We start from the raw sequence: 24,605 nt of genomic DNA, 5'->3' as shown, positions 1-24,605 counted from the left end.
AGGAGCTGAGGGGTCTCTCCAGAACCTTCTCTTCCCCAGACTGACAAACCCCAACTCCCTCTGCCTGCCTTCACCAGAGAGGTGCTCCAGTCCTCTGATCATCTTTGTGGCCCTCTTCTGGAACCACTCCAACAGGTCCATTTCCTTCTTATGCTGGGAGCCCCAGAAGTGGATACAGTGCGCAAAATTACCAAAAATCCTCTGAGACTGGGTTTTAAAGCAACTGAAGTAACCTGGATTTTACAGGAGTATTCACTTCAAAATGCATAGAGGCAGAAGCATTTTGAAGTGTTCAGGATATCACAATAATAAAAGAGATTGGCCTTATCCTCTGCCCACTAGGACTGCAAACACAGGATTTGACTTTCTGACAGTATTTTAAAAAAACATTTATAACTAGACTTACAGATCACAATTAACAGATAAGCAACCTAGCCAAAATAAAGATAGATCATTTAATGCAGCAAATTCAATATCACATTTAATGCTCTGGAAATCTTCCCTTCTATCTGGCTGCCAGGGTCAACATCTGCCTATTAATCTTTTTAGAACAATAAACATATCAGTTTGAGGCATCATATTATATGATTATGGGACTGGCTATCAGAAGGTATGTGGCAACAATAAAAACTCAAGAGTACTTACTGCTTAATATGCTTGAAATCCAGCACTTTGCAGCTTAATGCACTACTACTGGGAACACTAGTTACAACATCTAATTTCCAAGGGACATGAAATGTTCAAACCCAAGCAGGAAACAAAATTAACTAGTCCAAACCACAAGATTTTGAACAGTAGTTTAAAATAACAGGTTTTTCTATTATAAACAGTAATATTTAATATACAATATCCATGATTCTGAAACAAATTCCTGCATTTTGCCTTCTGTTTTCTTCCTCATTAGCCCACTTTCACAACAGTCCTTTCTATGGTGTTTTAATAAATAAACAATTTTCAGACAACTTAATAGTGTCACAATAAGAGCTAAATTTCCCAGCATCTATAATAAGAGAAATTACCATTTGATTCCTCACATATTTTATTAAAAGTAGATTTTCACTTGGACCTTTAGCAAACCATAGTCCTTTCCACTCAAGGGTGAGACACCAAACATAATGAGAGGAGAGGGAATTTCCCAACTCTGTAGCTCTGGTGTGAATCACAAAGGAAATTTTACACTTCCTTCCAAACAGATGTCATGGCAGAAGAAGTGGTCACACCCGCTGCAGAGGGATCTTCAAATGTCTCAACGCTGACAAAAAATGTTTCAATTGAATTTTACATCCAGAATGACCCACTTCCATTTCTCAGGAAACTGTTGCAGCATCCCAGCAAAGGCTGTTCCACTTTTCCCTTGTCATAAGCTTTTCAGAGTTTGGAAAGGCCTGCTAGGCTAAAAGGACCTCGAAAATGACCTACCAGCCCAGAGCTCTTTCCAGAAGAAATTCTTCTAACTTTTCTAAGTAAAAAGGACTGTTTTCACACTTGTGTAATGCTTTAATCTGAACTAAATGTGTCAGATAACAGAGCAGTATCTGTTACTGCACTCAGTGCTATCATGAGCCCACCACTCTGAACATCACAAAATTTTTCTCCCAAATGGTGGCTTTGGTTTAGTGGATTTTTCATGGAAGACCTAAACAAAACTACTCTCAGTTGGAGACTTGCTCAGAAATCTGCCACAAGTCTCCTGAAGTCCTGTAGTATTCAGATGCCAAAAAACTAACTCTGCTGTTGGTAAAAAAGAGAGAGATCCTATTGATGGCAGTGGTGCTGGCATGTGGTGCAGACACCAAATAACTACATTTATTTTCTGCCTTTATTTTCTTCACCTGTCATGTCCACCCTCACACTCCAGCACAGAAGCTTATCCACTTTGGAGGTGCTTGATGTTTATAGTAATGTCTTGGCACACCACGGAAAAGCAACAACGATGGGTTAAGTTTGCTATAATGTCTACCCCAATCCCTCACAAACTTCATCCACTGTAGCTGCTGTCTTCAAAAAATCTGAGCGCTCATGCTGCAGCTCATATGTAAAAATTTCTTTAGGTTCTTTCAGTTAACAAAACAGCATTGCAAAAATCAGAATGCGTCCTGCTGCCTGCAGATATTTTAACAAAATGGAAAAGAATATCCTTCAAGCCACCTGCAAGTGACCCGCATTTGCTCTGTTGATAACAGCCCATGTTTCCTGCCACTCTTGCACAGCTTGAGAAGATTTGTACCACTCCTACTGCCTGAGCTCCTCTTGAAGAAAAACACTACTCAGGCTGCATGAGATCAAAACCATGAGCCTTAAGATAAACCAATCTACCTTTAGACAGACCACATATTTGGTAGCACAATGTTAAGTGTGCTGAGCTAATTAGGAGCTGATGACTCTTCTCCATGAGAGAAGAGCTTCTATTAAGAGAAAATCCATATTCTACCAGATCAAGGTAACTAGTATGGGAGGGAGGAACAAAACAGAACAAAAAATCTGTGAGAGCTGTGGTAGAAGTTATTCAATAATTATGCTCTCCCTTTTTACAAAATCCTCAAATATCCAGCAAATCACAATCAATTCTACTTCATGTAATACATCTGCTGCATAATCTGCTGGCTAGGTCTTTGATGTTCTGAAAAACACCAGTAAGTGTCATAAATAAATCCTCTCTAGTTATTTGGCTGCACAGCTCAACTAATATTTCACACAATATCACCAGTATGAAAGCCCACCAATTTTCTGACCTGCTGGTATAACTGGATTAAAATTATTATATTTGAATAAAACTATGCCTGCAGTGTGATGTATCACTGGGGCTTCCATCTTTCCGTTCATTCAGCAAATAGCTCTGCTGCACATTGTGGGGAACATTTGTCCTTTGTGACAAAGCCATGTCCACATTATAGTCTTGCATGAAAATCTTATACAATGTCAGAAGTGTTCCCTTATGTCTGGGAAATACTTTGTCTGGACAGATAGAAACCATAAAACAATATGGAGAAACATTTCACCAAGAACAAATGACTTGTTGTGGATTTGTTTTGACTGCTTCTAATTATTTCCACTTTCTTTACTTCCATGGCCCAAAAAGAGGGTTTTAAATGATGTTATTAAGTTGATACATTTGTGCTCATAAGAAGGAAGTCAGAAACCACTGTTTCACATCTGCTGTTTTTCATTTTCTACTTTCCAATTCCAAGGTTTCTCACTGACTGCACAGCACACAGCCCCTCCTGCTTTCTCTTCCCTTCCTCTCAACCAAAAATAGAGAAAAAGACAAGCCACATCAAACCACACTAAAATATATTTAACTTGTACTATCTTGCAAATACTCCTTAATATTTTGAGAGCTTTATAAAAATTTCAAAATTTTGTGCCTCTATTTGCTCTCTTCCATTAAGTCCCTCAAGACAATAGCTGAAACATACAGTTATTTTTTAAACAAGCCTCTCTTGCTGTTGGCAAATATTTAAGCAATGTCTTTTGCCAGATTCTTTGCCAACATGAACTGCCTGGCTCCTTCCCATGGGGTTTACAGCCTCAAAAGTGTACTCACCCAGAAATGCTGAGGAAAAATAGGGAAATTAATGCAATTGTTAAGTTAAAAAGTGAATATGCGAGATCAATATAGCTTACAGTAAAGCCAGCATCCTTCAGCATGACTCACATTAATCCAATACGGATTGTACACAGTGCTTTCAGATGAAGAAGCTATAGCATCTTGAAGTCCAAACAACTTTTATAGCATGTCCTTGAAGTGTCCTGTTCCTTTCATCACTGCTGAGAAAATATCACAATCCCTTTACATTTTCTACCCATAATGATAGGGTGAGCAGTGCTGAGGAAAAAAAATGCAATCACAATAACAGAGGAAAAAAGACCATGATTCATAGGCATAGAAAGTAAATCACTAGGAAAGCCTGTCTTGTCCTCCTCTTTATTTTGCTCATAGGTCAAACAATCTTAATGAAGCCTCCTCCACACTCACTTTATTGTTTGCTCTCATATACAGCAGAGTCTTTTCTAACCCCTTAGTTACTTTTAAAAGCTATGCTAAAAGTCCTGCATGGGTTATACTGGGTGTTTGCTTAAGACCTGCTACAATTGAAATTATCAAAGCTAAAGGATAGCACCATGTTCTGCTCTGTAATTTACCTGCCTGTATCAGGTAAAGTTGCCAGTGGAAAATTATGAATGATGATTACTCCCTCTGGGTAATCCACATCAGAAAAGGAAAGGGGCTGCTATCTAACTGCCTAACTTCCCTCTAACTTTTAACATACAAATGAAGGTTGTTAACTGCCTGCAATTTTATCTCTTTACCTGAATAAAGGTGATAAATTACCCTATTACATTTTCATATGCAAATTTGAAGCTGGATTGATGTCAGATCAAGAATCTGCTTCAGCAAGCCTGCCTTGCTACCTATTTCGTCAAGGACCTTTATCTGGTAGAAAAAGCAGAGGATAAAAAGCCTTTGGGCAATGGGGTGCAAACTCTGGAAAGGAGAACAAAGGTGCATTTGCAGCACTGAGACATTACTGCAGTACCTTAGTCTGCTTTTCCTGGTTGGTATGGGTTGTAACAACAAAGTAACACAGATATCAGCATGACAACATCCAAAGTATTTTCCTCAGATCCCTGAACAGCCAAGCTGAAGTCTTTGGCATTACATCTTCATTGCTACCTGGAGCTCCTCAAACCAGCTGGATGTAATTGCTAGCCTGGAGAAAGCTGCCTTGAATCACTGAGCAGAGATTCAGAGTGCTTGGAAGGGGCTTTACCACATTTCCTCTGGTGTTTTTATCCTGCTCTTGGCACACCTGTTCCACCTGTTCTCCCAACCTTGCTCCATGGAATGCTTTTCTACTTTTTCCCTTGGTTTCTTTTTCCCTTTGAGGGACCTCTCTCTCCACCTCTTCTTCTACTCTTCATGCACAGTACAATGATGAGGCAGATGAAACAATGGCTGCCTCTGAACATCATTCAAACCATTCCCTCCTTCACTCTGTTGACAAGCCTTAAGTCCAGTTCCAGCCACTTCCCGCCACTCCAAATTCGTGTTCTTCTCCTTTCAGATAAAACGTTCTCCCAGACACAGTCTGAAATTCCTGAGACATTAGTACTGACTGGTGTCAATACAGTCAAAACAAAGCAGCAAAGAAATGTCAGATATTGAAATTTAAATTACTAGCACTAATCAAGTCAACAATTTTTTCAGACCATAGAAGAGAGAGTTCAGAGATCTCAAAAATAAGAGGTTAGTATGTAAATCTAACCAAAAAACAAATTTAGGTCAAATCCTATCTCAGAATAACCATACCCATTTCCCACTGAGTCACAGTGTCTAGATGAAAAAATAACTCGAGTTTTAACCTTGTTTAATACTCTGAATAGGGGTAATCTAATAAGAATCATCAGGACCTTATTGCCTGATGTCCAAAGCAAATGGGCAGACGATTCTCTGCTAGAAACCCTATCTTTGTTCAACATCTTCTCCAGGGATGTCGAATCTCTTGGGCTCGTGAAAGGAATGTAAAGGAAATAGTTTGTACTAACTCAGAATATCTACAAAGTGAATGGACTCATTAAAATCCTTAACAGCTGAAGCTGAATAGCTTAAATATATTGATTTTATGTAGACCTGTGGTGGTGAAATTTCAATATAAGTTATAGTACTCATACCATTTTTTTTTCTTTAATATATTTTCCTGTTCATAGAACCATCTATTGATGATGGGCAGGCATAATCTATTAATTTTTTCCTTTAGGAGTTTTATTTGAACTAAATGTTTGTTGTAACAAAAAAGTACCTTACTGCTGAATGTATCCAGCTGTTTTGAAAACTGGATGTGAAACTAAAAGATCAACATGGCCTTCTCTGGTATCTTCAGACATGCTCCTGGAGAACTGAGTTTCTTTTTGTCTTTTCAATCCATTTCTTCCTGAACACCAGAATGGAACTTGAAACAATGACTTCTTTTCCCCAAGCACTACTGAAAAAGTCCCAGTAATTTCACATATTTTCCTTTCAGACCAAGAATCTTGCAACCATTTCAGGACATGCCAAGTACAGGAGTGACCCGATACAAATACATGACAGAACACTAATAACAGAGAGTTATGGTGGCAGCTTCTCAGACACTATCACTTAATGTCAACATGAATAGACTACTGTGGTAATCGTTCAGAATTCTGTTATAAGTTGTTTAGAGATACTTATTTAATGAAAACCAGAATACTTTCTATATAAACCCTGCAAAATTTCCAACAGCAGTAGACAAGAAACAGATCTATTTTCTTTTAACTTGTGAAAATCAGATGCCTTAAGGTAAACAATTGCACCTCCGAGTTGTTTGGGCTGGTTTTTTTCACATCTTTCTGTAGCCTTGAGATTAAATGAATATCTTCTTCACACTTCCCTGCAACTACATTTCAAATAAATACTCAGTGACAATTCTTGCCAAGTCTCTCCAGACTATTAAGGATGCAGTGAGTATTTCTGCACTTCTTTGGAAGGCAAAGATATGGGCAGCACACCCATCATCACTGAGGGCTTGCATCATTGCTCTGAGCATATTTCCATCACCTCTGGAAAAGCTGTGCTTGTTTGTTGCTATTTCTTTATCTGTCAAGTCCTTGTTCCTTTCTTGGCAAGAGGAATTTTATAGCACAAGGCTTTTGCAGACAGAATTCTTCCTAAAACTTACTTTCTACTATATTCATTTTAGCACTTTAGCCATTTTTCCTGCCATCAGCAGCAAACATGCTTTAACAATCAGCTCCTATTCACTTTACAAAACAAGAATGTTTCCAGGAGCATGAAGCTTTGCCTAGAGTGTTACAGGCTCACCCTTTCTCAATCCTTGTTGAGATCTGCCACAATGCAATATGTCATTCCTTCTCAGCACTTCAGATTTCAACTGACAGAATACAAGTTTTTTCAAGTTTTACAAAGATTTTAGCATGACTTTTCCATTTATCTTGTTTTTATTCTCCTTATGTACAGTTAAGAAATTGTATTTCTTAGATAGGGTGGGTCTAAGAAACCCTAGAAACCCAGCTTGCTTTCTATAACTGCTTGTAGGCAGCAGGAACGGGTGCCAGTTGCATTTGGAAGTATTGTTGTAGGCAGCAGTAGGTTCAGAGAGAATGTCATCTGCATCCAGTCAAAGCAAAGGACTCTCAGCAGGAAGAATGTTGTTTTTCCATCCTCAGAAAGACTCCAGCTCTCTGGTCTCCTTGCTGCGTAATGCTGCTCCTGCCGTTTCCGACAGCTCCAGGGTTCCTTTCACACCCCGTCCCACCCTCTTCCTTGAGATGTGGGTTCGGGATTTCATTTCAATTCACTTGTGCTCTCTTCCTTAAATGTATCATTAAAGAACCTACGTGGGAGAAGCCCTATTTAAACCCATCTAGGTTCAACAATGGCAATAAAAAATGATTGCATGGTTAAGCTCATAGAAAGCCAAGCACAAGACCTGGGCCAGTATTCTTTTAATCAAATAATTGCTATTCAGGCAAGACTTTCTATGCAACAATTATTTCTTTTTAAAAGCCCCCAAAGTACTTGAATGAACTCAACCACTTGAGTGACTTTATTTAATTCCCATCATAATACTGTATTATAAATACATTGGAATATTTCTTAAGCTTTGTATATATTTTCTTTCCTAATCATACCACTAGAAAAATAATACCACACTCCAGGATAAAAGAAAAAACACTGTTATTGGGAAGAAGCTTCTTCTTTAGCTTGCCAAGCAGCCACCAGCCTTCCAAGCAGCAGAAATGGCATATAGTGGAGCTGCTATACAACACAATCAGAGGGGCTTTGGAGAGTTGCTTTGCTGTTTCCAAATGTATAATGACTGTTCTGAAACGACTGTGTTTTGCATGAGGAGGATTTGAAGGGAAGCAGGCGGCCACTAACAACAGTAAACATTGTGCTGCTGTTAGGGATGGGGGGGAGGAGGAGGGCAAGAGCCTGATGGCAGAATATTTTGTTTCCCTATGACTATCTCAAAGAAGCACTTGCTTCACTGCTGTGATACATCATCAGGCCACTGAAACTCTGGTCTCGAAAGGTTAACTTTTTTTAATTATGGTAATAACAATACAGCTTAATTGGTTTCTTGCTTTCTCTTGATGATTTCATCATCACAAAACTTTCACATTGAGTAGTGCTATGCATGAAGGGACACCAAAGACTTTTGCATTTTTACAATACAGGCAATACAGAGGAAAGAAAAAGAGAGAGGGGGGAAGGGGAAGAGAAAAAAAATTGAGGTTATTTACTTGTCTTTAACAGGCTTGGATTACTTTCCAAGTATAAAGAAATCGACCATACCATGCACATGTGACGGTGTTTGTACTTCATCAAAATATTTTTAAACAGCAGCCTCTTTAATTCATAGCATGGATTGAATTCTACTCACCATGCAATAATTTCAGAAAGATTTTCCACAACAAGGATGATCTCAGACTCCACAAAATACATCTTACCTGCTTCGCTCACATTTCAAATTACCCAGTCTAAATACTATCAACAAAATCAAAATGCATATATACAAACATATATATTTCCTTTGGGAAGAAATAATTGCAGCACTCTGGCTCTGCTAATTTAGAGGGTCCCTGGCCAAATCACACTAATTATGACTCCCACCACCAAAATCCTGCCCTCACCAAAGCAAAGGACTGCAGGGCTGGAATAATTTACAAAGAAAGTCAACCATGCCATTAGCAGGAGGTGAGCTGCATGCTCTCCCCTTCTACCAAAAAAGCCAGAGTGGTTCTTGTATTTAATTAATCTACACCTGCTGTCATTTTTCTGGGGATTGTGCCCATTTGTGCAGACTACCAAGATTACAGAATAGCACAAATGCATCCAGCAAAGTGCCCTTAACAGGCATTTGCTTGCCAAAAGAGAACTATCTATATTCTCAGTGAGAGTTAGGAGCATTTGTGGTTAAATGGGAAAACATATTAATAGCTTCCCTGTTTCTTCTCCTCTGCAGGCTAATGTACTCCAGAAAACAGTTTTTGTTTCAAAAGAGCAGGAATATGTCTGTAAGAGCTCCTTGTTAAACTACTGGCTACATACAGATAATACCATCCTGGGGACAATTTTTTCCAGCTACTTTTAATGTGAAGCAGCATTTTCAAAATCATTTTTTCAGACAGCACTTCCACATGTGAAGGGCTTGAATTTTGATGGCCCCGAAGTAACAGTAATATTGCCTTTGCTGTAGAGCCAGCTCTGCAAGATACTAAATGTCCTTGACTTTCATTATTTAAAAGTGCACCTTTCCTGGTAGGATTTTACACTAAAAATAATCCTTTTAGGAATGCAGAGGACCCAGCTGGAGTCCAAAAATAATAATAGTAGTGATGTTAATAATAATTCTAATAATGAGTAGTTTATTGAGCCTAGCAGAATTTTACCTTACAAAAGGAGATGTTCCATATCTTGGTTTTTGTAGCCCAGTACCAACTTTTCAGTTCAACTTTTGTAGGTGCTTTCCCACCAAACTATTCTATTTTAGTACATGTATCATCAGATAGAAACAGTCACACGTTGATGTTAAGAGTTTGGTCAAGCGCATGTTTGTTCATCACAGGGCAGGAAATTCTCCTCCTTAAGCAGTGTGAGAAACTTCACCTCTTTTGCAAGCAGATGCCTACACTCCTTCAGAGGGCAAGCTATATGGATCAGCGAAAATGCAGATTAAGATAAACATCTAAAGAGTCAGCTAGGACAGACAGCATCTCCTGCTTAAAAGCCAATGTTGGTATTTTGGAAATAACAATTATTCTACCAACTGATGCATGGTAAGGATTGGCAAATGAGGCAAGAGTTCACAATTACCGTTTCTTACATATTCAGATATGCTAATACAGCTAACTTACGTCATGTTACCTTTTAGCTTCTTGAACTGTTTTGTTACTCTTCTGTTTTTGTATGCTCCACTTGTGCATTGCATAAGTATCACTTATTCAGTGAGAAGAAGGCAGGGGAGAGTGATGAACTTCCATTAAAATGGAAAACACGAGCCCAGAATATTTCATGTTAAGCATAGAGTGAAATTTGTTTTCTGATGAAACTAAAACAGACCCTTGAACTTAAAAGTCAATGACAGGAAAAAAAATACCATGGAGATATGATTTATAGTAGTAAAAGAAAGTTATTCAGGAGTCAATAATTTTTCAAAAGGATTAACAGAGCATATGCAGCATTTTCCATAATGAGATAGGGTAAGTATAGGAAGCTCAATTTGCATGCTATTTGGATTAAATTGATATTTAAACTGTTGATATCTAAAGTGCTGTTGTTGTGACAGTGAAGGTAGAGGTCCAGTAAAGCCTCTGAAAATTAATATAGTTCAGAGGAAATTGTAAAAATTGCAATCCTTTTCATATCTAGTGAGATTTAAACTATACAAGAAGGATGGTTTAGGTGACTAAATTTCCATTTTTTATCATCAGGACACAGGGGCTGGCTAAAAAAAAGGCATGAAGGTAACTTTTTGAATTCAGATGTATCTGCCTCTGGGATTCAACTAGGAATTTAATGCCAAATGGAAAACAGTAGGTAAGCATGAAAGCTGAAGTAATTTATCACTGCTATCTTTTCAACAGATAAGCATTTCTTTGTTTGAACAAGCACACATTACAGTACATTAAAAGAAAAATGTTTTGGACAGCACAGCTTCCATAGGGCTTCTATATAATGAAATTTCAGAAAACATTCAGTATAAAAGTTTTGGTGCACAAAGAAGATTATTAATTTTCCTTCTGCATGACAAATAGATAAATACCTCTATGCTAAACACAATTTTAAAGCACCATACAGTGTTCAGGTTCGTATTTTCAATGCTTCAGAAAGCACTAAGAAAGGTACTCAAATTATTTCTTGACATATACAGTTTAAAAAGGCCCAAACTATCCAATTGAAAACTACTGTTTTTCTCTAGACTGCCACTTACAAACCCAACATTGAAACACCCTGATTTCTTTCCATCTCACACATCAGTACCAGTCATAATGATTCCACAGACCCTCTTGCTGCAACATTGCTATCTTGTGTTTGTGCTGTCAGCAGCAGGCATATCAGCAATCTGTTTCACTTCTGGTCATCTCAGTGACTGATCGATCGGAATTTAGTGAATGGCTCTTGGGATGGTGCATGTGCCGTCCCAACTACTTTGGATCAGCAAGTTAAAGAAGAGCAAAGAACTTTACAGTCCCTTCTCCTCCTCAAATGCTTGTAAGGGAAAAATACAATTCCTAATTAAATAGAAAATATAGCTACCATGAATAATAAATAGAAACAAAGGAGGTTGCATTGGTACCTATCGGGTAAAATGGAGGAGATTCTAATGTGTAGTCAGATGTGTTTTATAAGTGATAAAGACAACTGGTATCTGGAAGAATTAGTAGTAGAGGAAATAAGTTATTATTTTGATTTTCTATTGTTTTCTCTTCTATATGATTAATGAAAGGCAGCCAGATATCTATTGCATTGAGACTCCAGTGCCAGATGTGACTGTTGATGCACTGATTGTATCAAAATGGAGGGGGAAAAGAAGCTTTAAGTAGAATTAGAGTTTATAGCAAGCCAAAACCATTGTACCAAATGTTTCCATCAATGTAACCAATCTGCAGAGAAAGAAAGTAGGTTGCCTGATCAACCCTTTGCCTGCCCAGCTGATGGCTATTGGAAATAAGAGGAGAATCGAGTTCTCTTAAGAGTGAATGCAAGCACAAAATAAGGAAAAAAGAACTAGAAGTTTGTCTGTAGACAGTCAAAGAAGAAAAGAAGAAAAGGCAAGGAAGAAAAGTCAACAGAAAGGATCCTAGAGTTCTTCTCTGTGTCACCGAATCTTTGAGAAAACCAAAGACTCTACAAAGGAACAAAGAAAATACCTTTTGGAGCAGAAAATACCTTTTTACAGTGGAAAGGAAGGAGGCAAAGACTTGAAGCTAAATGTGGAAGCCAGATATAAACAAAGTTAAATCAGTGAGAGGAGAGAGAAGCTGCAGTATGCACAGTATTATGTCCATTTTATTTCCATGTTCTCAAAAGCAATGTCAAAAGCCATGGAGTTTTAAAAAAAGTAAAGATCTAGTCCAGGCTCACAGCCCTCGCACATTGCACATGATGTTAACCTCCCTTTTGCCCTGGGCCTCCAAAAACACTCAGCCCTCTATTCAAACTTGAGAGTAGAAGCAGATCTTTGAAGAAGACCACTCCTCTCCTAGTCCTTTAAAGACTTCTTGACTACACAACATATTTTCTGCACACTTCAAATCTTACAAGGATTCATATTTGAGCTTTTAGCTTATGGCTCCCAGATGAGGCTCAATCCAACAAACTCATCTGATGGATGGGCTTGCAAATTTGTCATATGCTTCTTGAGACATTCACTGCTTATAAATATGGTGAAGCTATGTACATTCTTCCATGGATGATAATACCTTGCTCCTTTGGCCTAACATGACACAGTTCTGCACACCTGACCAGGCAAAGCCTGGCACAATCCCAAACCAGCCTGCAAAGAGGCCAGAACAGTGCCATAAAGAAGCCTTCACCAAAGATCAGCCTAGGAATGACAGGTGTACATATATTTCGATGGATGAATCTATAACTGGGTGATACCCACAGCAGAAGCAAGAATTTCTCAACAGTTCTTTCCCTTTCAGATTTTCGAAAGGACAATGTGAAAATTCACGTCTACTGAACTGGAGGCAAGGAGAAATGCAAGAAAGATGATAATGTGGCACAATGAGGTGACAAACAAGACAACAATAAGTCTGCAGTGTAAGAATGTTACATAACCATTTTCTGAGTTGTCTGGACTTTCTGTACAACTCAGAAAAATACCTATACTCTACAAAGAAAGCATATTGCAGCAAGTCCCTGCACTGATTTAGGATGGTTGCATTTACCTTTCCTTACAAGCCATCAGAGAGACAACTGTACATTGTGTAAATACAGTTGGGACACGAATTAATTTCAAACCTATCACATAATCTGATGAGATTTCCCTGGAGATCTCCTAACACTTTGCAGCACTGTGAGCCATTATTTCCATACTTATTGGAAATAACGTCTGAGCCCAGGCAAGGCACAATATTCCCACTGAGAGTTGTCATGATGGGAATGGAATTAATTCATATTGTCACTGGATATACCCAGGGTCTTTTTGGCATTACTACCATGTAGCCCAAAATATATTTTAATCCATGACAATACAGTACACCACATAACATATAATTTGGGGTGTCCTAAATTTGGACGTAGATTCCCTTGTACATAGAGAGACCACAAGTCACCTTTCCCTGTATTTACAGAAGCCTGATGCAGCTCCATCATTTTCAGTGATTGAGCTCCTGGCTTACACCCCTGTGGAATCAGAGCTGTATCTGTGACATAACAGAAGCATTCAAGATCCTTTTAAGGTGCAATTTATTAGCAAGATAGACCTTAATCACAATGAGCTGTGATGCTGGCTGTCATACTTTAGAGGACGAGCAAGAAGCTATGTACTTTTTTTATTGCAGTTAAATTAATTCACACTTCTTATGAAGTTACTTATCTACTTTAAGCATTCTCCATGTGGCTGCTGTCACCAGATGTGGACAGATCCCTTTCTGCTTCACTAGAAAACCAGCCATTCTGGAATTTTTGGATGAACTAAAGACTCGCCTATGTTAAAATCATTTTTAGATTTCCAAGCCATTCTCCAGAAAACTTTCACCAAATATTTCTGGTTCATTTTTGCAAGCAAATTTTCTCCATTTACAGTTGATCTGTTTTTCTTACCTGATTCATATAAGCATGCTTGTAACACTGCAATTTGTCACCACGGAAACAACTGTTTGGTCACCATAGCTGATGTCACAGAATGAATCAAGTATGAAAATCATGGAAAATATGTGAGAAAAAAAACCCAAAATCATCAAGCACACAGCTTTCTAAACAAATTCATTAACCATTTGGAACTACCCAGAAAGAAATTCAATTAAATATGATGCTTTAGTTTAACTTTTCAGAAATTTTTAAGGTTTTTTTAACTTTTTATGTTACTCTGTGGTTGGCAGCCACTGAGCAAAATCCTGTAAAATGGGTCCCTAGCAGCCCCACCTCACAGCCAGCATCACAACTCACAATGAGATTGCTGCAGCTTCAAACCCATCTCTCCCAGAACTTTCACAGGAGGCTGAGACACAGCAGTCTTCTCCCTGAGGGTATGCTGAGACCTGACTTGTCCACTTAATTAGCCACTTAACCATTCTAGCAAAAGAGGCTGAACACGCAACTGTCTGCAAATAGCCTACCATTGCCCAGCAGCTTTAAATATTATATATCTATATCTTTATCTATCTCCATTTTCCTGACAGAAATAACCTCAGGCCAGAAATCTTTTCAGCTGCTGTGCCCTACCCATGTGGATGCTACAGTGATGTCTATTTTATGGATCAATGTTGATTTTCATCCAGGATTCTGTAAAGCTTTGAGGCAAAAACCTTGGAAAGGGAAAGAGAGATACCATTTCATAATCCAGGGCAGCCTTTTGGAGATTGGCCCATAACTCAAGTACAAATACGCATTTTTATTTAAATTGTATATTTCTGTATTTAGTAGGAAAATAGATAAACTCATGTATTATTTTGGCTAACTTACAAATTTCTTATAGCTACTGGTAACACAGCTAAAAATGACATTCCAAGGTGATTCTAATTTTAGCAATAATAATAAATCTCATTTACCATATTAGTCTTAAAGTTCTATAATTTTGTCACATTTTGCATGAAAAGATAAGCTCAACTTTATTTCTCAAATTGTATCATTGATGCTGCCTTAGAAGCAGCCACATTCATCACTATCACATGTAAAATCTCTGCGGGATTAAACTTTAGGAAACACTTTCACAAAAAAGAAGTGCCTCTAATTAAATGTAATTAATTTACTAGTGCCCTGGAATTGCAAGTATTAAAAAAATAATATAAACCTCAAGCATTTTTTTTGTTTTGCATGTGAAAAATGCTACAATCGCTCTTTTCAGTGAAAATACAGAGGAAATAATATTAGGTGACAGCAAGTTGATCAGAGCAGGTCAATTGAGATTGTCAGGATTCATTAGCATGTGTGTGACTGGTAAATAATTGAGTTAATTTTAGGCTGAGTGACATATTTAGAAAACTATGAATCACCTTATTTTGTGAATTTAATCAACCTTTGCTCTTCCCTGGATAATTCAGTGTACATCTGCAATATTAAGTTGGAACTGACTCTTCACTCTTGCCCTCACAAATACTAGTGGTTTGCAAAATTTCAAAACCATCAACTGTATTAAATGCTGGCCTCCAACAAGGATTTCAACACAAATAAAACACCATAACTACAAAGAAAACAGAAGTGAAGAAAACAAACAAGCAAACAAACAAAAACTCAAAAAAAAAACTTCCTAGAAGCTGAAGAAGTTACTTAGTTCAACTGAAGTTTTAGCAAGATTTAGCTGAAATCTCTATTTGCTCTGTCTCTAAGAATAAAAATGCCTAAGTCCGCAAGATAGCAAAGCAGAACAATTATTTCTCTGGAAACTTTCCCAAAAAATAGCTTCTGTTTGAAAAATTTAGTCAATCCTCAAATGCTTCTTTGTGACACTCCGTTAGCCCAATTATCTCAAGTTACAAAACAAAAACATTGCACTGCATATGGATGTTCCAGCTTTGGCTCTGAAAAATGCCACTTTCAACAGCAGGAAACATCTTTTTTCAAAACTTAGCTTCATTTGGAAGTAAGTCACAATTTCTAGCTAAAGTAAACCATTCTTTTACTTTTCATTGGATGTCTTCTGATCTATTTAGAGGGTTTCTCTTAATTTCTGGAAGACATTCTATTAGCACTAGATTTTATATCAAACATGACAATATTTAGGTAACAGTGGCCTTTTCTGTGTAAAATTTGTGATGTGATATGCACTAGCAAAAAGGCCAATTACTCATCATTTTGTAGTTTGAATATACAAACAAGTTGCTTGTGGATTACTGGCAGCTACAGCTTGGGCTCTGACACTTAACTGTTATTAATACACAAAGCAATTAATGTAATTATAAATATGGGGAAAATATCAACATTATTTATAGTAGTTAGTTATTAGGAGGTAAAATGCTTTGCCAGCTGCAATACAATACAAATTGCTGCACAGCGTTCAATGCGATTATAACACACATATATTCAAAGTACTACAGTTTATATTCTAGGTCTGTCCTCCAGGGATCAATTTATGATACTCTATGCTGGGTATTTTATCTTGACAAAATAAGGACACTTTGTTCATGTGCAGCTACATTTGGCTACCATACACTTTCTGTGTGGGTAGGATTCCAGATCCAACCCTTGCACAGTGAATAGGGATACACATTGGGATGCACAGGAGGCATCATTAGTATCTACACAGAAAGCACCACACAAGTGTGCACCTGCCTCTCCAATTTGGAAACATTTTCCTCAAGCTTGTATCAATTTTCTTTATTGTTGGCATTGCTTTCTTGAATGTTCGAGCTAAAAATCCCACTTGGACATTTACCATCTACACCCCATGCATGCAGAGGATGTAGTGACAGGCAGTGACTTTGCAGGGGAGGTTTGGGAGGTCTACTGAAATGATCCATGCAGGTGACAGACAGCTAGGTGAGCAAGTAACATGGACAAAGCACACTCCCATAGGGGAATGCTGCTTTCTTCCATACTCAAACTCATTAATCCATTTAAGCAGAAATGCCTTCATTTCCTTCTTTTTCTTGCACTTGGAATTAAACTCCTGTTCAGAATTCATGATGTTACAAACAGCAGCCAATCTTAAACAAGACTATTTCAAAGCTCCTTATTAGTGCTTTATTTTTTAAGTCTGACAATTGTGTCACCCATTACTGACATCCCCAATTATTAACACCATGTGTTACTGGGTAGCATATGGCATGTTCAGCAGCAGGACTCGGCCACCACCACTCCAGTGAATCAGGAGAAGTTGCTCCCAGGTACCAAAGTGGTGTCCTTGTAATCACCTATCATAAACACACATTTTCCTAGCTCTGCCAAACGAGACAAAGAGATGCAACACCATGCCAAGTCAGAAAAGCAAAATAACTTTGATTGATAAAAGGGACAACACAGCAGAGGTGCATATTACTAAAAACACAGTGTACCTAGATGGGGAAGCAAATTAAATACTAACAGGAAACTGCTAAAAGCTGACACTTTCTCTAACCAAGCAAATTGCTACTGCCCAGTTCATAATGGCTGATGCACAGTCCTGCTTTATTTCCCAGCTGCTCCATGAGACTGATTCAAGCTCACTGAAAACAGTCTTTTTTGGATGCAGTCTCAAGTAAGAACAAGAACAGACCAAATATCTCAGTCTAATTGATTAAACAGTTCTGCTTAATATCATTATCAATGGTCTGGATAAGGGGATCAAGTACACCCTCAGTCTCCTTGCAGAGGACACTAAGTTGGGTGGGAATGGTGATCCGCTGGAGGGCAGGAAGGCTCTGCAGAGGGATCTGGACAGGCTGGATTGATGGGCCAAGAACAATTGTATGAGGTTCAACAAGGCCAAGTCCTGGGTCCTGCTCTTGTGTCACAATAGCCCCATGCTACAGGCTTTGGAAAAAATGGTTTGGAAAACTGCCTGGTGTAAAAGGACCTGGGGGTGCTGGTTGACAGCCAGCTGAACATAAGCCAGCAGTGTGTCCAGACAAACTTTTCTATCAAATCATGGTTGGATAAGACAGAAGTACTACTGCCCTACTAGTTACAGAATAGAAGATGCGTGCATTACTTTTTCCTGGTAACACTACTAAGCAAAAAGTCAGTTTGAAAGTGTTTCCAAAGAGGTAAAATATTTGTGTTTTTAAAGAAAGCTCCATGTAGAATTCAGACTATTTCCTGACAGTTGGTATCTGAAAGTTCTTTGATCAGAATGCCTTCTTTTTTTTTTAAAGAAAACTAATTTGCTTAGTTGGTATAGAGTACGTATTCAGTGTCTCCCTTCCAGGTGTCACATCTCAACATGGTATAAGTCACTCTGCACCTCTGGAAGGGTCTTGTGAGCCATATAGTCCTTCAAGACTCCCAGCCACCTCCCTGGCCCCTAGAGCAGGGGACAGCCAAAGGACAGCCTCCACAATGGGTGGCCACTGCCTGCTGTCACTCGACAGCAACGCCCACGCAGCAGGGCTGAGGGGCTCCATGCCCTGAGCCAGGGCTTTGTTCCATGCACAGCCCTTCCGGCTGAACTTCCCACTTTCTGCCTGCTTGTCACATTTACTTTCTGTGTTTAACATTTCAGATTTGTGTGAAGTTTAAAAAATTAAAAAAAAAAAAAAAGTTGGAGCGTGCCAGTTATTCCTCTGAGGTTTCAGAACACTAACTCTGCAGTTCTTCTGCTGTTTGGCACAGGCTGCCACAGATGGAAGACTGATATCTGTCCGCCAATGTTTAAAGAGGACCAGATTTTTTTGTTTAAAAATTTTTGCTGTTCAGCACTTACAGCCATACAATCAGCCAGACCAGCCCTTCCCTCCATAACAAATGCATTCACAAAATGAACAGGGGAGACCATTGCCTGCACAAGATTCACACACCCAGAGATGTCTGGGGTGCATTGGGACTGCCTTGATGGATAGTTTTGGAAAGAAAGGGGCTGACTTTTTCTAACCTGGCTTGAAAAGCTCTGAAACTCACATACCCTTCTACCGCAAGGGAGCTCATTTAATGACAAGGAAAACCAAGTTGTCCAGTAGCCTTTTCAGCGATGTCAGCCAGGAATTTGCTAATTTTGAGTTGCTCCAACCCAAATATCTAAGGGAAGCTGTTGAATTGGTGCATGCTCTTGCTACATCAGCTGTGTTCCCTTGCCTGCTGATGGCTGCCAACTTAGCCTGACCTCAAGTACTCCGGCTTCCTCCCCCCAAGTGTTATAGTCGCTCTCTGCTATCACACCTGATCTTTCACAAAAGTTCCTACACCTTCCAGGCTTGTCACAACAGCCCTTGGAGCATAAGCTGAAGCCAACTTGACACAACAGATTTCCTTTTTCCCTTGGAGACACGCATATGCCACAGAGACTGCAGTTCACCACCTATACACTTCAAGCATTCCTGAGCACACCCAAGTGGGATAGCACCTTTGCAAACTGGGCAGCACTGCTGCTTCCTTTTCTTCACCTCTTTTTTTTTCCCCTTTTAAAGTAAAAAGTTGGCTAAAGTAAGTCTGTTTGAAGTTAAGTTCCTAATTTATGCTCAGCGAGCTGTCTTGTGCTGTGTCCAAAATTGGCACAGAAACATTGTCGATGTTTCCTGGAACCCCTATGCACAACCTAGCAAATGAAACTTTCTCTTCTGCTCCAGCATCCCTGGAGCCTGAATACTTCAAGGATTAAGGATTTCTTGCTTATGCAGAAGGGTGGTACCTGCATGACTGTGTGCATGCAAGGAGAAGTTTTCAGGAGCAGCAGAAAATAAGCTATGTCACAAAGTCCTGCAGTGCTCACTGCTTTCTTCCTTCCTGCATGAGACCTCGGGGAAAATTCAGGGAGAAAATGAATGCTGCAAAACGACAGGCACTGGACAGTGTCTAGAGGAAAGCAGGTAAACTTGCTACCCTAGGGACAAGGGCATGGCTGGCGGGAGGGGAGAATCCAGACAGCTGGTTCTCTCCCAGCTGGGGATGAAGAAGTCACAGGTGAAGCAGGGCCACATGCCTTACTAATAGCAGCAGCTTCCTGCTCAAAATAAGAAGCAGGTTCACACATTTGTTCTCCAGTTGGGTTCAGACGTAAGCTGCAACACAGATGTTCACAGGGCACAAAGGGGACACCCAGCAGAGCTGGCTGCAAAAGAAAATTTACAGGAATGACAGCAAGTTGCCTTTTACAGCAGGCTTTCTAGAGAGGCAGTAAAAGGGAAGCTCATTCCGCTATGATTTTTTTTCCCTGAAACTCCTCCTTGTGTAAGGTCTCACTACAGCTAATACCTCCAGAGACTGCAAATGAATTAAAAAGAGGAGAAAACATAGAAAAGCAAAACAAGAAAGCAAAGTAGAAAACAAAGCGGAAGAAATGAGAGAGAGTGAAGAAATGTATCACAAAAGGGAGCAGTAAGGGCACACCAATAGATAGGAGAAATATCAGGAAAACATAAACATCGGAAACATTGATCTTTTGCACACACTCTGAAAGGATAATTAGACATCCCATGGGATCCTCTGACAGGCCTGGACACAGGTCTGAAAATCCAGAAGCTCTAGCAGTAGGACATTAGGTGATCCAGGCAGGTACCTGACCCCATGCATAAATTGGAGACCACCGTTCTTCTCCAGCTTTTGCTAAATATCTTGGGACCTACAGGTGAAGCATGCTATGAAGATATTTTGCATTTAAATTCTTACAGAATAAGCAACTTAGCGCAAAAATCCATTTTTGTGAATTTCATGCATAAGCATTTAACCTATCCTCATTTTTAAATCTCTTCAAAGTTTCTCACACAGATCAAGGTAAGTCCAGCTGTTACATCCAGTATTCAAGAAACCTTTCACTGCTTCAAACTGAAATGAATCTCAAAAGAATTGCCTAGGTCTATGAACTCTCTCAAAAGAATAAGAACTTCTAAATCTTCTCTCATTTAACTTTCTCCATTGCTAGGCGTTCAGTAGAGCTTCAAGAACCATAAAGTGTGATCTGACTTTTAAAAAAGAAATCACCTGGAAATTGCTTTGTTATATGCAAGAATGTATTTCTGAAATTGCCTGAATATTTTCTGTAAATGATTGAAGTAACATGTGAGCATCACTGAAACACCCAAGAAGAAAATTTCCAGGAACTTCAATGTACCCAAGTTTTCAACCTTTATGGTCATGTCCTTCCCATCTTTAGTTACATTCACACCTTTATGACCTTCAACAGTTGCAAAAAAGCCCCAAAGACAACACAGCTGTAAAACTTCTTACTTGCTTGTTGAGACTCACCTTTTTGTTCACTCTGAAGTTTGTGGATTTGGCTAAACATTAATCTCTGAGCAACTGTGAATGTCATACCCTTCCAAATTTCTGTCCTACAATAACCATGTGTTATTGAAAATTCAGCCTGCAAATATCCATCACAGTGTCCTGTTCACAGCAACTGAGATTTATCAAGAGCTGTAAGAAGCTCAGAATTAAACTGTCAACAAAACTCACATGGTCCAAACCATCCAACACATGCATGAATGTATCCATTACACGTACCTATTTATTGCAGATACTTTCCCAGTTTCAAGAAGCATATAATCTTGAAGAACTGCTTCAAGTTCAGAATCCAAGATCTGATAAAAAAGATTATATATTTTTAAAGTTATTAAAAGTATATGACTTAAGTATATTAAATGAAAAAAAAATATATTGTGCAAAATTACTACTTAGAAATGAGCCCATGAGCCAGTCCTTCTGAAGCTGTGCATCACCTGAGACATGTTGTGGGTGATAACAATGATGGTATGGTAATTTATAGCACATTACATTTAAGGTATGCAATATTGTAAAGATTCTTAAGCAATTTCTACACGTGAGTTCAAAATTAGTAGAAAACGTTAAAAAATCCCAAAATTTTCAAATAGTAATTTTGCTACAATCACTTGCAATGAAAAAACAAACACAACATATTGAATGTGAAAAAATGCCAGTGGCATATCAGAAAATATAAATGATTTAGGAAACCACAAGCATCCTTATGTGCATTTAAGGAGTATTTTGCCTTTAGCTTGCAGCAGAACAGTGACATGAATAGGGAAACCACATGAAAAATCAAGGGTATCCTTAAGTGCATTATTTCTTTAATGTTCAGAAATGCTGAACATGGCAGTTCTGTTACAGGTGTGAAATTATGGATGTACATCCTTGTAAGGATACATATAACACCTAATCACAATTAGTCCCGGAGTCTCTGTAAATTTTCCTGGTGATTCTCACACAGTGACCCTGAACATAATGCATTTATTAAAACTGATGTGCTTAACAAAGCAAAAAGGAAGATGCAGCAGTAGAAAGAAACAGGTTCAGTAGACTAAGGAAAGACACAAAGGAGAAAAGAAAAAGAAAAGGAAAAATGGGAAGAAAGTTCATGCGTCCAAATGCACTTGGTCTGATCTCTGTTCTGCATAATCACCATCATTAGTACATGCTCTATTGAGTATTTTGGTGGCACTATTGGCAACTTTGCATTCTGCAACAAGAAACACCATTTCACACAGGACTGCCACACAGGCACAGGTCTTAAAGATAATTAAGAGCCCGTATTAAAAGAAGTCTTGTCTCTTTTCTTTGCACAGAGTTTTTCCTGAGCTTTGCACAGCAGCTGTGCTACTGGTACCTACCACATGATTCCCAGTGAAGGCAAAGAGAATCAGCTATAGAATTGTCTACGCCCACTATGCATCAATGGTCACCGGCTGGGAGCACACCCATGTGTCCCAGCTGAAGAGCAGACATTTGCTTCTCCAAAGGATCAGCCCACCCAAGGAGTCCTGGACTCCCTCTGTTCCCTTCTGTGAGCTGGTAATTTTCAAGCAGAGAGATGAAATGTAAATATCAGCATGGATAATTATTTCACTGCTCATTTTTTGCAAGATAATCAGACAGAAAGATAAGACTCACTCTGAGGAACAGAAGCAGTAGAAATTTTTATCCAGCAACAGCATGAAAGATTCTGCCAATTCTTCTTACAAAAGCAACAATTCACTGATTTGTAGCTGCTGCCTACTTTCATGTGCAAGAACAACAGAAATCCCTCACTGGTCTTCTCTACATATTTTCAGGCAATCACTGCAAGCATGACAATTCTAGGATTATTTATTCTATGCACTGTGTAGCCATTCCTGCTGTTGATGTCAGCTGCAGACAAGCCAGGCTCAGAAGCTCAGATTCAATCACACAAGCACGAGTAACATCACTACATCTCCACCCTTTGCACCTCCTACTCAATTCCCCAAAAGAGATTTCCACAATAATGCATAATCACAAAGAGAATGTCATTAAAGTGAATCTCAGCAAAATACCTCCTCTAAAATGAGCGGGAGCTACTTATTAGATAATGCAAATAAAAATCTGCAAGATCAGAAGGCGGTCAAAGTTTACCCTTTATTTTCTACAGTAACGTCCTTGCTTTTTTCTACTTCCTAATCAGTTAGCCTTGCAACAACTTTTTCCACATAGAATCACAGAAAATCTCCAGATGGAAGACACCCAAGAATCACTGAGTCCAGCTCTCTGCTCCTTGCAGGACTACCTAAAACTAGGCCAAATGACTGTGAGCATTGTCCAGACACTCCTTGGATTCTGACAAGCTTGATGCCATGACTATTTCCTTGGGGAGCCCGCTCCAGTGACTGACTACACACCCAGTGAAGCACCTTTTCATAATGCCTAGTCTGAACTTCCCTGCAACTTCATTCCACGTCCTTGAGTCCTGTTACTGGTCCCCAGGGAGATGAGATCAGCACCTCCACCTCTGCTGGCCTCTCCTGAGGCACCCCCTAAGCTACGTTTTGCCTCTCATTTATTCCTTTCATTTCTTACCCAATTTATGACTGCCCATTTTACCTTCACTTGCGAGGCCTCTGCAGTTGACAATAAGCACTCATCTCACCACATCTTGACAGGAATTAGCACCCATCGGATGTAGCACGTTAACCACCTAAATATAGACTGTTCCCTGGCTGAAACATCTTCAGCAAAGTGACCTTGACAATAAGTAGAGATTCCAGGGACTGAACTGTCAGGTCCTGCAAAACTTGTGTCATAAAGGTAACCTTCAAACTGACCAGGTGCAAAACCCTACTAATTCGATAATGCATGAAATTATATTTTTCACAGACACATTTCACAGGATTGTTGACCTGGGAATTTCTTATGACATATTTACAGAGAAATGTTATGAATTATTGCATGGCTGAGATAACTCTGTGACAAAATGTTTGCAACCAAATATAAGAACAATTGTGTGTTAAGTACAAGCACACAATTTGCTGTGCATAATATTAGCAGGGTTTATTTTAGAATTGACCACCCACCTGACTGTTCCAAAAAACCTCCTGGAGTTGCTACAAGATGCCAGAGAAAGTTTTCACTTGTAGCAGACTTTCTGTCTTTAATAACACCAGCTGTCGCTTTTACAAACACATTATGCCCTTCACATATTATCCCATATTCCGCAAACACCAAAAAACCCCAAACTCTCCCACAGTTATTAACATCTGCTTCACTTACTGATTCTGACAATCTGAAGGACAAAGGCATGATTTAACAGATTGCTCCACATAAAGCAGCTATGCAGTCCACAGAAGGATTCATCAAATGCCCCTGTCAGAGAGCTTTACAAAGCACAGCTTAATGAACGTATGCAAATTGCTATAATATATAAAATGCCTGATACCACTTCAACAAGCAACATGCCTATGAAATCTATGGAGAATGGTAAGAGAGATCAATCTAATTTGTCTTTGAAATAAAGTGATTGGGTTTCCTCCAGATAATTTCAATTTTTTTTTTTTTCTTTAATGCCCTGAAGCGCACA

The 24,605-nt window shown here is 39.0% G+C and overlaps 1 protein-coding gene across 6 annotated transcripts in view; it reads right to left on the bottom strand.

The window, feature by feature from the left end:
* ENOX1 (ecto-NOX disulfide-thiol exchanger 1) overlaps positions 1 to 24,605 on the bottom strand; it is a 356,085-nt gene that overhangs the window by 260,665 nt on the left and 70,815 nt on the right. For all 6 annotated transcript variants that reach the window (XM_071448309.1, XM_071448308.1, XM_071448303.1 and 3 more), the window contains exon 2: positions 21,284 to 21,360. The gene's annotated coding sequence lies outside the window, so the exon portion shown is untranslated. The remainder of the gene's footprint in view (positions 1 to 21,283; positions 21,361 to 24,605) is intronic.

This window comes from Agelaius tricolor, unplaced genomic scaffold (genome assembly GCF_023055355.1).
Source record: "Agelaius tricolor isolate 1412-34295 unplaced genomic scaffold, bAgeTri1.0.p SCAF_26, whole genome shotgun sequence".
Lineage (NCBI taxonomy): Eukaryota > Metazoa > Chordata > Aves > Passeriformes > Icteridae > Agelaius > Agelaius tricolor.
Note: the sequence above shows the minus strand (reverse complement) of the source record. Positions and strands in the feature narration are given on the sequence as shown.